Raw genomic sequence first — 12,362 nt, 5'->3', positions numbered from 1 at the left:
TGTTTTTCTTGTGTCATCAGCCTGTGCTGCACTGCACTTTGTGTTTGGGTCTTGTGGGGTGTACAAGGCACCCTGTTGCCAGTTGTTGGGTTGAGAGGTTAGCGCTGCTCTCGTACCACTTCATCCTTATGGGATACATTTTATGTTGGTTTTCTTGAAGTTGGCCCTTTGTAAGTTGTCAAATTGTAATGTTTTCTTTGGCGTGCACTTTGTAGTTAGTGCTCATGTTTGATAAAATTCAGTGGGGGTGAATGTAACGGAGTTAGAAATACACTCTGTTATTTCTTATTTTTAATGTATTATATCTTATTTTTGTTTATTATTCAACGATCCTGTTGAAGTGTGTGTTTGTGTGAATTTTATTTTGAAGAGTTAAATCTGTTTCCTGTGGAAATTGCGTTTCACCTCTTCTTTGCCTCCTAGGCTTCCGTAGTCCCGTCTTTCCTTCACAAAAGTTTTAATACTATTCGTGGTAAGTTGTGGAGGAAATGATGTCGCACTATTTTGTTATATTCTTTTAAAAATGTAACCGTTTGCTACACGCGGTAATGGTCGTTAGTACGATCATGGTGTTCAGCTGTTGTGTCATTATTTTAGACGGTAGAAGTTTATGTTTCATTTGGCGCCGTTTGTATGAGCTACATCCGGTTGCTCTGATGTATACTTTACCTATTATAAATCCTGTTTTACGTGTCTAGGAAGCTGATGTGCAGCAAGACAGACCAGAAGGCAATGTGTGTGTTTGTATTGTCTTCTGCAGGTATGTGTTTTCTTTTGTTTAATGTAGTCCCGTCTTTCCTTCACAAAAGTTTTAATACTATTCGTGGAAGCTGATGTGCAGCAAGACAGACCAGAAGGCAATGTGTGTGTTTTTATTGTCTTCTGCAGAAATAAATACAAGAAAGATCAACTTCTGAGTCGACTTCTTCCATGCCCTGTTCACGTCCGTTACACTTGCTCCAGTCTTATCTATAACTGATTTCCTGGAGCTAAAAAAAAAAATGTTTTCCCAGGGGGATCATTACAGATTAATCTAACATAAAAATACAAATCTTATCTAATCTAAAACACACACACAGACACACACACACAGATTAGTCTGGAGAGACAAAGAAAATGAAATTATGATAAGTAAGAATAAGTTCATCCAACACTGGGATATGTACAGTGGTGTTTCTTGTGTCAACAGGAATATCTTTGGCCGGGCATGTTTCGTCGTCACAGGGGTGCTGTTGTTTGACGAAGAAGCATTTTAGGAAACAAGGCGAGGGCCGCTGCAATAGATGCAACGGCAACGAAGTCCCTTTTGAGTTTTGTTCCCTTCTCCATTTACCACCGGAGCAACATTATTCTCTTTTGTCTATAAGCAATAACACCACTTTCTAGCTTTATCATCAATCATTCTGAAAACAAAAGGGAAAAAGAAATAACACACTCTCCCTCTTACAAACTCACAAGCGATAAAACACACCCTTGTTTAAAATTCATGCACAAATGTGTCATATTGTTTCTGCACTCTACTACTGCAGCTCAGACTACACTGACACATCATCTTGCCGTTTTATAATCACGCATATGCATCCCGGAGACGGTTGAATGCCTTTAGGCTTTAATAGTATTTCTAAACCCTGCGTTGGCTCAAATTGAACCCAATTCTTATGTTGTCAACATGTTGCTCTAACCCCAGTTGTGCTGCGGGAAGGTGGCTGTAGTCATGAAGGTGTCCGATTTGTGATTGAAGCACGGGGGCCAGAGGGGTGGAGGCACGAGGGCTGGAGAGCTGCATGCGAGGTTGGGCAGGCGGTAAGAGGGGAGCTGTTCTGCTACTTTGTCCAACAGCACGGAGAGCTGACCTTGAGGGGAATGGGGAAAATTGACAGGGGGAGGGGAGAGCGGTAACAAGGGCCAGCGATATATCAGGGAGGCAATTTGGAGCGGTTTATCCGATGAGGGTCAATTCCTGCTGCAGTACCATAGATCAGAGTTTTCGAGTCCGAGCGTGCCTTCGTGGGCAGAGAGGTTGGGATGGATCCATTTTCGAATGACTGAGCCGCTGATCAAGCCCCAGCAAATCATTCACACAAAACACAGAAGACCTGGGTAATCATGAGGATTTGTGATGCAGGAAAGCGTGCATCAGTAGATTTATCTCCTGCTATTTGTGGCCTTGGCGCTCTGGCTCTGGTCCAAATCAAATCTTTTTTAAGAGCCAATTTCACGATGTTCCTTTCAACTATTTTACATATCAAGGACATGGATCAGGTTATTATCTAGAGGATACAGGCATTAATGTCATTATTATTACCAGCATTACAAGTAAACACGCTCATTTGTGACCAAAAGCATATTCCTCCCATGTATAGAAAAGACATCAACGATTTGCACTAAATCTGTCAGCGCAATGCTGCGATGCCAACAGAGAGTAATTTTACAGATGCCTTTACTCAACGTCTGACCTTTTCTATTGCTGCTTCTATTTTGGATCACTGTCTCTCTGCACCTCGGAGACTGGCCAGATGGCAGGTCTATTGAGTGATAACATTTGAGAGACAAGAGCACTGTTACACCACAGGACTCTTTGGCTCGGGCCCCAGCTTCAGTAAAGCCTGGAATGAGCACATAACTCCAGCATAACATTTGAATTCCCCTTCATTATCTCCTCCTCCTGTGTGGCCAACAGACTGAGCCCAGCTCATATGCTCTGCAGCTCAGGCCAATTTAATGAAGATGGTGACTTATATAGGACATCTACATGCAGATTGTTCCAAACTAAATGGACTATTTTGAGGGAAATGAGGCGTTTCTAAAGAAGTATTCTCACTGTAAAGCTAAATTATGAGACGCATGAAACATAATGTATTACTATGGGGACATCTTGTGGACAAAGTTGATTTTGCACCATGTGGATGTTCCAAACTTGAAACTGGAGGCCTCAAAAGGCAATAGAAATGTACATTTTAGCTTCTTAATGCTTCCTTTTTTCCCTAATCACAGTTAAATTCAGCCCCACCTGCTTGTATATGGATGGGTAGGAGGGTATAGCTTGGCTTTGTTTCCTTAATACAATGTATTTGCTTTCACATGAACTGTATGTATATCGTGTTTCTGCCTATGTTGATTTGTGTTCCTGCCATTTCACTGCACAAGCTAGACAAACATCAGAATTATTGTAAATCAAATCATGCTGAGGGGAACACGAATATGTGAACCAACTTCCATGGCAATCCATCCAATAGTTGTCAAGACTTGTCACTAAATAATAAACAGAAATGTCAACCTGCTTGTGGCGGCCCAGGACAAGAACCTCAGGGGACCAAACTCATTAGGATGTATCTTCTGGGAACCACGAATGCCTGTGCTATAATTAATGTCAAGCCTTTGCATCCCTGGAGCTCTAATGTGGCTAAAAAAAAAAAAAAGTTTAAAAAAACACAACACGTTTTCCACTTTTCTGCAGCTATTTTAGTGGTGGAGTGCCGATCAAAGCGCCGTACAGTTTTAAACCCCTTTCCATCTCATTACAATTCAAATCTCATCATTGTGTGTCTGCTTGGGTCAATGACTCACTCATTACATGTCGTTTTTTACTGCATCCATTAGTGTCTTTGCAATGCCACGGCTGCATCACCAGCATTTACTCTGAGTTTAGCAAATCCATTTATCCATAAATGCATGACTTCATAGATTTGTCAACTGGAAGACTGAAGTATATGTATATATATTTATTTATACAGGCTAATACCTAATGAAAGTGCAACAAAATAAAATCGGAGGAGTACTCGGGCACATTACCATGGCGATCACGGGAGAATATTTATGCAATGTGATTCGAGGTACAGTCGGTTCCTGCTTATACAGGATTTTCACTGTATGCCATCATAAAGCAGATATACTACACAGTCGACAAATGCACCTTATCGCATCTTATCTGTGCTCTGCTCATTTTCCGCTTGAGCAAGTTGGGAAAATTGACTTAGAATTGCTCTATGCAAAGTAGCTGCACTCTCCACTCACATGGTTAGACGCAGAGATTATCAGAGTGTGGCACACAGGTGTGCATGGTTTCCAACAGGCGGAGGATCCAGAGCGTGCGTGCTGCAAATACAAAAAAAAAACATCAGCACTCTCAATTAATGTACGGAGGTTTTGAAGATGAATTTAAGATGCAGCTTCTTTCCTGTGGCGGCGCAAAAAAAAAGAAAAAAGCTGCGTATGCTCGGTTAAAAATAATGGATTTCGCAGCCGAAGCGCAACCTCGGCCTGCTTCTGAAACCCAATGTGTTGACTACTTCGAAAGGATGACACAGGATGTCCTTTTCTTGTACCTATACGTGTGCTTCTTTTGATATCAAACACAATCTCGACACCAATTCCCATGTTGCACTTCATTTGCAAAGGCCCACTCTTTACACCCTGCACTGCAGCGGCCAGGACAGTAATTTGATTAAAACCCTGAATACATCAGCACACCATTCCCTCTTTAGCTAAAGAGCGGCAGCATGCAAAGCAGCCACATCCATCATAATAATGTTACGTTTTTCGGAGAATGAAAATGCTAATCTGGAGACAAACAAAGTTCTGAGGAAGTGAAGAAGCCTGTTATACAATACCATTTGCATTTCTTACATCTGTTTCTACGACAGGTACATGCAATCCTTTATTTCTGCCTTAAAGAACTTTCTCTGAATGCTAATTCCGCGTTGCCTTCAGAAGCTTTGTCAGGAAAGGTATGCAGGCCTCCACTGCCTGAAAAGCTCCTAATGAATAATTAATTGTTGCCACCGCAGTTAGGGCATAATTTACCTCACCGTTTCACAGTGATTTTATTAAGTACTGCGGCTGGCTGGCCAGTCAAGTAGGAATCCATGCAATATTCATCAGAGGAAAGATGCATGGGACAACAGCTCATAGCCGCAGGATTTATTTATAAAAAGCAACAATAACATCAGCAAATCCTCACCCTCTTGTAAAAGCCTGGCATGCTCCGCGGCTCCTCCAGCCTGTGTGCCTGGTGGATAGATTTGTGGAGACCTTTCTGCAGGATGCCAAATGGCAAGAGAGGAGGTGTTCTCATACCTCACAATGCTGCGGTGGCCTCCGGGGAATACGGCTGCAGAGTGGTTGTGCACGGCAGGGGAGCAGTGAACGCACCACCACGCTGTCCTGTGTGTGCAGTACATACAGTATGAGCCAAAGAAAGTTAAGCAAGGCAGTTTTTACACTAGAATGCTACTCCTGCCACTCCAACAACTGCTGAGTGGTGGGAAAGTATTCCTTTATTAAAGTAAAACTAGCAATACCACATTATATAAATACTCCATTACAAGTAAAAGTCCTGCATTAAAAAGTTACCCAAAGTAAAAGTACGTGATATGTAGTAATAGTATAGTAATATGTATTAGCAACAACATGTACTTGCATATTATAATAAAAAATACTTAATAACTCATTATGAAGAAAGGTCCACGTCCCAGTATGCCAGTGTTTATTATCTTGTTATTGGATCATTATTATTTTTACCACATCAGCAAAACTTTTATTATTATAGTTAATTGGGGTGAAGCTCCTTTTAACTTTTTCATATACTGTTGGGTTATTTGATTCATATTTTATAAACTGATCAATTGCTTTGTATGTAAAATCTTATCTGAAATGTAACTAGTAGCTATAGCTGTTGAATAATGTAGTGAAGCAAGTACATGACCGTACTTTGTTACTTTCCACCACCACAGCTACTACTACTACCTCTACTCATAATAATGTCATAACACCATAATGTTTCTGCATGCCCATTCAAATTAAGATAACAGCAAGAGTGAGTAAAGCATAAGTGAGTAAAGCCAGGCCCCCTTCACAATATTATACATTTGGTTTTGGGAGATGAAGCAACATAAAACAGATTTACAAACTTGTTGTATTCTCTACAGACAAGATTAAGGAGCTATAATAAAAAATAATAACAACAATGTAAAAGTGGATAAGACAACAAACAGCATCAACACATTTGGACAACCTCACCGGGGAGGAGAGCGGGGCGCTGGCGCCGGCTCCGGCTCCGGCTCCGGACCACCATGCCAGCTCTCCTCCGAGCTGTCGGCTCCTCGCGGTGGGGAGTCTGGTACCCAGCGCTGCTGCGAACCACCGGCCCATTGTTACGCTCATTTCCAAGCTTAACGTTGGCGTGAAAACATGGTGGAATGAGCTGACTAGCTGAACCACTTACATGAGAAGTATTATCCAACTCAATGCTTATTCTACACACTCTCGTCCCAGGCGTAGGAAAGTCTATGTGTCACTCCATGTGTTGTGTTTATTTTATAGTAATGCTACACAGTGGTTTAAAAATGATAGCTGTGGAGAAGAGGTTGGTCTTAAAGGGCGTTAATGTTCTTTTATTTCATGATCGGTCCCAAATGTTGGACGATAAGCTCAGAATTTAACTTCAAAGATTAGGACTAATTCCAAAACAGTACATATCGTTTGGAGACTTGTGGGGGAAAGTGGGGAGGGGGAAAGGGGAAATGGGGATGGACCCAAAAGCAGAGACACACAGGGGAAATAAGAGGAATGATCTATGGTAAGTTTAATGATAAAGAAAATCTTCCAAAACCAAAACGGGTAGGGAATTCCAAAAAAATTTTAACAAAGAAAAATCAAAAGACAATCAAGAACGAGCAAAACACAAAAGGGACACCAACAGGATAGCAAGGAAAACAAACTAGTACTTTGGGAACTACGACTTTTACATTTTTATGACAGATATTAAAACACCACATTTTAATATCTTAAATCATCTATAATAACAATTAGACAAATAATACTTACATAATGAAGCATCGGCAACTATCTTTATTGTTGCTTCCTCTACCAAATCCAGCTTCAATGCATGGGATCAATAAAGTTGATCTCAAACACAAACAGAGGTCCCTCAAGGTTTTTCCTCAGTATCATATCTGCAGTGAACAATTTAATCAAAACCTGGGTTCTTATTTTGTTCCAATACATTTAAATATTTTACTTAAGCAACAAACAAAGGACCAAATGCAGCTTTATGGCCGACCTGCACTCGTGAACAATCCCAACCCGGTGTACAGGAAGCAGGGTTTTAATGCACCGAACATCTGTATGCAGGCAGGAAAGGTTCGGTATGCAGGAGGTATGAAATATTCATCCGTTGCTGTCTTCAGACAATGAAACTACCATAACAGTGGTCTCTCACTGTCAAATTTGTCCCTACAGGTGTTGCAGGTGGGCGTGGCAGAGGGTCATCAGGAGAGTGGAAACACCTGAGGTAATCAGCAGCACTGGCGACACATAGGCCTCAGTGTGCCAGTGCACTCAGTTAAAAGGCCCTCTGGTCTCAAGAGATCTCTCTCTCTCTCAGACACCCGTTTGGCTGGTTGTAGAGCATGTATGTTTTGACCCAACACTATAAAACATCACACACACTTTCCACGCACGCACTCACCTCCACCACTGAAACTACTGGTGTTATCAGATTTTCTATGAAGCCCGGCATTTCTTTTGAATTGCATCATCTAAATGTTATTTAAATGTCAGGATATGGATTTCTGGTGCTGTTGGAAGATGATTTCCTGTTTTTCACAGCTTGCTGAGATCAGGAGGACGAGGCGGATTCGGAAGTCGGATGTGATTGAACTTGGAATACGAAAGGTCATTGTAAAAAAAAGAAAAACATTGCAGATTTTACACATTTGTTAAGTTGAAGGATTTTATCTCTTGTTTATTATTGGAAGGGGAATAAAATCCCCTATATGGTGTTTGTACAACATATAGGGACTTGTTTCCTTCCAATAATAAACATGGCAATCTCTATTCAAATCCAAATATTTTACTGACCTTCAATACATTTAATATCAACAAACAAAAAAATAGATCTAGATGGTAATCCCCTTTTACAGTCCTGATGCAGATATCTGGGCTTTGAGTGTCGACTGATCCCGAGTACCAGTTTAATTAATAAGCGGTATGCTTCACTGTGTGGAAGTGACTGGGATCATTCATTTAATGTGGAAGGCCACATCAGGCTTGACTTAAACATTTCTTTATGACGTCAAAAGTTTTTTACAAATGTATGTATAGCTATAAATAGAATACCTCCCCACATACGGGATGTTATTAGAAATGTTTTCTTTTTGGAAGATTTTGGGAGGAAACTGAAGAGGATTCTTTATACCCTTTCTGAAAATGTATAAACCATGAAACTGTAGTTATCTTTGCAAAGACATTGGGCATTGTTGTGGAAAAACAGCATTGCTCTTGTGAGGAGTTTGACATCATGTATAGTCAATGTTCTATTCATCTCTTTCTTTGTTTTGGGAGTAAAGATGCTTCAATAAAAAGGTCACGCGCTGCTGGCCGAAGATGTCAGCGCTGATGCAAAACTTGCATATTATCTTGCAATTGCAGTTCCCTTGAGTCCAGAGCAAACAATACAAGTGTACTTGCTTCCCCGTTGCTCGAAGAAAGTTATGTCTCTACAAATCACAAATGCTGACGAGCGTAGAACAATTATGGCTGTGTTTAATAAGGATGACTGTCGGGAGCATATATTAGGCATTTTATGGCCTGCAAAAATAAATGGGTCCTCTATGAAGCATACTGAAAGTTAATGCGTTGTTCATTATTGAGGCCAGCAGATCATGAGTTGTTCTCCAGTACACACACTTTGCATATGAGATTTTAATGCAGAGAAACCAACAACCCAATAAAGTCAATATTGTATTTAAAGCTCCACCGACGTCACGTCGATGGGCCGCAACAAATCCTTTCCAACTGTGACAACAAATGCTGCCGCTAATTTTCCAAATTAAATTCTGGTATCAACCCGGAATAAGGAATACGTCTGATGATATTTATGATTGGCACCGAGGTCTCGAATATTTTCTTTACTTTTGTCCCAGGTCTGACAAGCTGATCCCAACACTTGTCACGATCACATGCACTAACATGCACGAGTGGCCGGCCATGCTACGTCAACAAAGCAAGGGGAAGGTAGACATTACTCAACTACATCTTCACATAGATAATAATAGTTGGTTGCTGCTGTATTAATGTTCAGAATAATAATTACAAGTAATAATTAGTACAGCACAGTTAATATAGTTAACATAGAGAGTACGCAAGAACGTTGTTGCTTTTGCAACACATTAGCCTCAGACAGCTATTACAGTGGCTAGCTTGGGTAGCAGCGAGCTAATGGTAGAAAACTAAGCTCTACTATGTCACAAGTCAACAGTCAGAAAACAGCTGCAATGGAAAAGAGGCAGAGAACACACTCCAACAGAGAGTAGATAGAGGATGCTGACAAAACACTGGATGTAACAACGTCTCTGTGAATCTGTGTCAGCAGTGGTTGCTACGAGCAACGCAATGTTTAACTGGAACTATCTACTGATAGAAGTGATATCACTGTTGCAGGTCGACAAAAAAAACAAGAAATAATTTCAAATAAATAAAAAAAGCATCATGATTGCCAAACTGGAAATGCCCTCGGCTCAAAATAAATACATTTTTTCATGGTCCTGACTATCCCAAGCCCTTACCCAGACTAAACCGACAGGGTTTAAATTAGTGTGATCTAGAGGCTATCATATGATAAACAGGTTAAATAGGAATTAATAGGTTATCAAAATAGAATGTTGAGTGAATCTATTGTTTCAGCTCTGATACATTTTGCTTGTAAAGCAATAAAGGGCCTAGAATCAAACCTCGGTGACACCAGAGGAAGAAAAGATGAAAATGCTGAGAAAGACCTGCGAGTTAGGTCTGTACGAACACTGAGCCTGTGGCGTCAACTCATTTTTCTTTAGAGTAAAATGGAGCGATCATCTGTATCAAAGGCACTGATGAGATCAAGAGTGATTAAAACCGAGCCTCAACACTAGCAGCCAGTAGCAGATCATTAGTGAGTTTATGGGTAGCTGTTTCGGTGCTTTGAAGGTTTTTAAAGTCAGATTGATTAAAAAGAAAATGCAGTAATTCTTCAAAGCAGTTACTTAAGGGGCAGCTACTTTTTTCTTTTCTCGAAAAAACCTGAGGTGAAAGAACTACGTCTAAAATTGTTGATGCAAAGTAGGCTTAAACGATGCACATGAGATTATACAGGATCTGTTATAATTCTCTCCAATTCGATACAGAAATGTATTAAAAAGTAAAAAATAAATAAAAGAAAGCCCACAATTAAACAAAACGTCAACAAAAAAAACAAATAAAAGAAAGCCATTACACCAACAGTTGAAAAGTAAGAAAAGAGAAAAAAAAAATCCTACACGTGTTGTGTGTTCCACCAGCTCACACATCGTGTTTCATGGCCTATCACACAAGTCGTTCTGAAGAGACCTGTGTGACTGAGATACACAATCCAGCTCCTTGGCTCTGCTAAGTTTCTAAGACATGTTGCCAACAGATAAAGATTGATGATAGCAACTCGTGCAATTTGCTTCATGTCCAGGGTTGCTGGTTCACATTTCTCGGTTAATGGTGAAAGTTCAGGTTGCAAAAGAAAATCTCCCCTGAATCTGTCAGCTGGAATTGAACTCCGGGCTTAAGCAGCAAAGCCTCGGGATTGGATTTCTTGTTTATCTGCAGATGCAGATGGGATAATTCACGGGATTTGTGTGGCGTGTAAATGACAACTGCACAGGCTTCAAATATTTATGCTTCGCTGACCAGACATAAACAGAATTTGCACATAACTAAATGCACATTTCATATAATGACTGCGTATTAAAAAAATTGAGTTTCCATTTTGTTGCACTGAGCCCATTCTTTTTCTCCCAGATTCACCGCACTCGCAAGAACAACAAGAGTACTATTTTGGTTCAATCAATGTGGCTGGCTCTCCCATTTAGAAAAAAGGAGTGTCCACTGGAAATGAATCGTTAAAATCTGAAAAATTACCGTGTTAACCAGATTAGGCAGGGCAACTCATCAAGTAATCTCTTGATAGGGCATCTGAACATTGTGATGGATTGTGTGCCGTCTCCTTTTCTCTGAAATGTTTTCTTAATTGCTCGTTACAATTGCGTTCGACCACAGAAAAGACATTAGTATGTTCCGTTTCCCCACAGATGTTTTTTTTCATTTGAATTGGTTTGAAGGTTGTGTGCCACTCTCTATGCATATCAGTTACGGTATGTGAATATATCTTTACATCTCATGGATTAACACATTGACCCCGAAAGCTTGTTTTTTTCTGTTAAAGGGCCATGCTTAATATTAAATGGGTAAATATTCCCCCTGCTGTCGTGTTTGCATCAGATGGGAACTGATGAATTATATATCAAAATGCAAAAGCTATTCGTAAGTAGATTTCAAACAGTGTCAGCGCATCGTTTGTCCACCGGACAGAAAGGACACATTTATTTTTCCAATGATTTCGGACCCCATTAACCCTTCAAGCGTCTTAGGTTTATTGGATAGCTATCGAATGTCAAAAAAGCTACACGTAAATTAATCCAAATTTAAATCTCACTGCTCAAAAGTGCCTCACGTTGAAGCCAGATGTGTGTGGAAGTAACCTCTGCAGGGTCGGTCCCCGGTGATAACGGCAGCCTAAATTACACGTAAATTATCCGTCATTCTGTGTCTCGTTACAGCGACGGGGACAAAGACACAAAAGCAGAAGCCACGCGGTGCTGTGGTTTAACCTGATCCCCGATCAGTTTGGCGGCTGAGTGATCGGTGTGGGTGAGGAGTGGGCATGAATGAGGGCCTGTGAAGACAACAATGCTATTGTCTCTCCTATAGTAAACACGATTCCTCTGTGTATTTGTCTTGTTTGCTGGGCGAGCAAAGCTTTCATTGTTGGAACTAAACTGCTTGAGTGCACGAGGTGATTCGCATTCAGCCGGGGAAAACCACGATGGATTGCAATCAGATTTATGATGAGCCCAACGGGGACGCACATACAGTATGTGGCTAAGTGTGAATAAAAAGTGTATCAAATCTCATCTGGATTTAACCGGATATGAGACACTTGAGAAGTTTAAATTCAAACGGAGTGAAAATTTGTTTGTGAAAAGAATTACATCCAATATTGTATATTGGCCTCATGACACGTGTTTTAGACAGAGAGTAGACCTGCTTTCTAACGAGAAGTTCGATTCAGAGCCCGACAGAGCTAAAGATTCAAACACAGTGTGTGTGTGTGTGTGTGTGTTTGTGTAGTTTGTGTGTAGGGACTGAATGAAAGAATAAAAAATGGTACAGAAGTAACTTCAGCCGCCCCTGTGGGTGGAAAACTCTGCTTCTTAAATGCCACTTATTTTAGGAGCATTTATTTAATGTCGGTCTTAGTTTCTGAAAATGAGAATGAATTACAGCGACCTCCTCCTAAG

Source organism: Cyclopterus lumpus, chromosome 5, assembly GCF_009769545.1.
Source record: "Cyclopterus lumpus isolate fCycLum1 chromosome 5, fCycLum1.pri, whole genome shotgun sequence".
Classification (NCBI taxonomy): domain Eukaryota; kingdom Metazoa; phylum Chordata; class Actinopteri; order Perciformes; family Cyclopteridae; genus Cyclopterus; species Cyclopterus lumpus.
The sequence above is the reverse complement of the archived record's forward strand: the minus strand, read 5'-3'. Positions refer to the sequence as shown.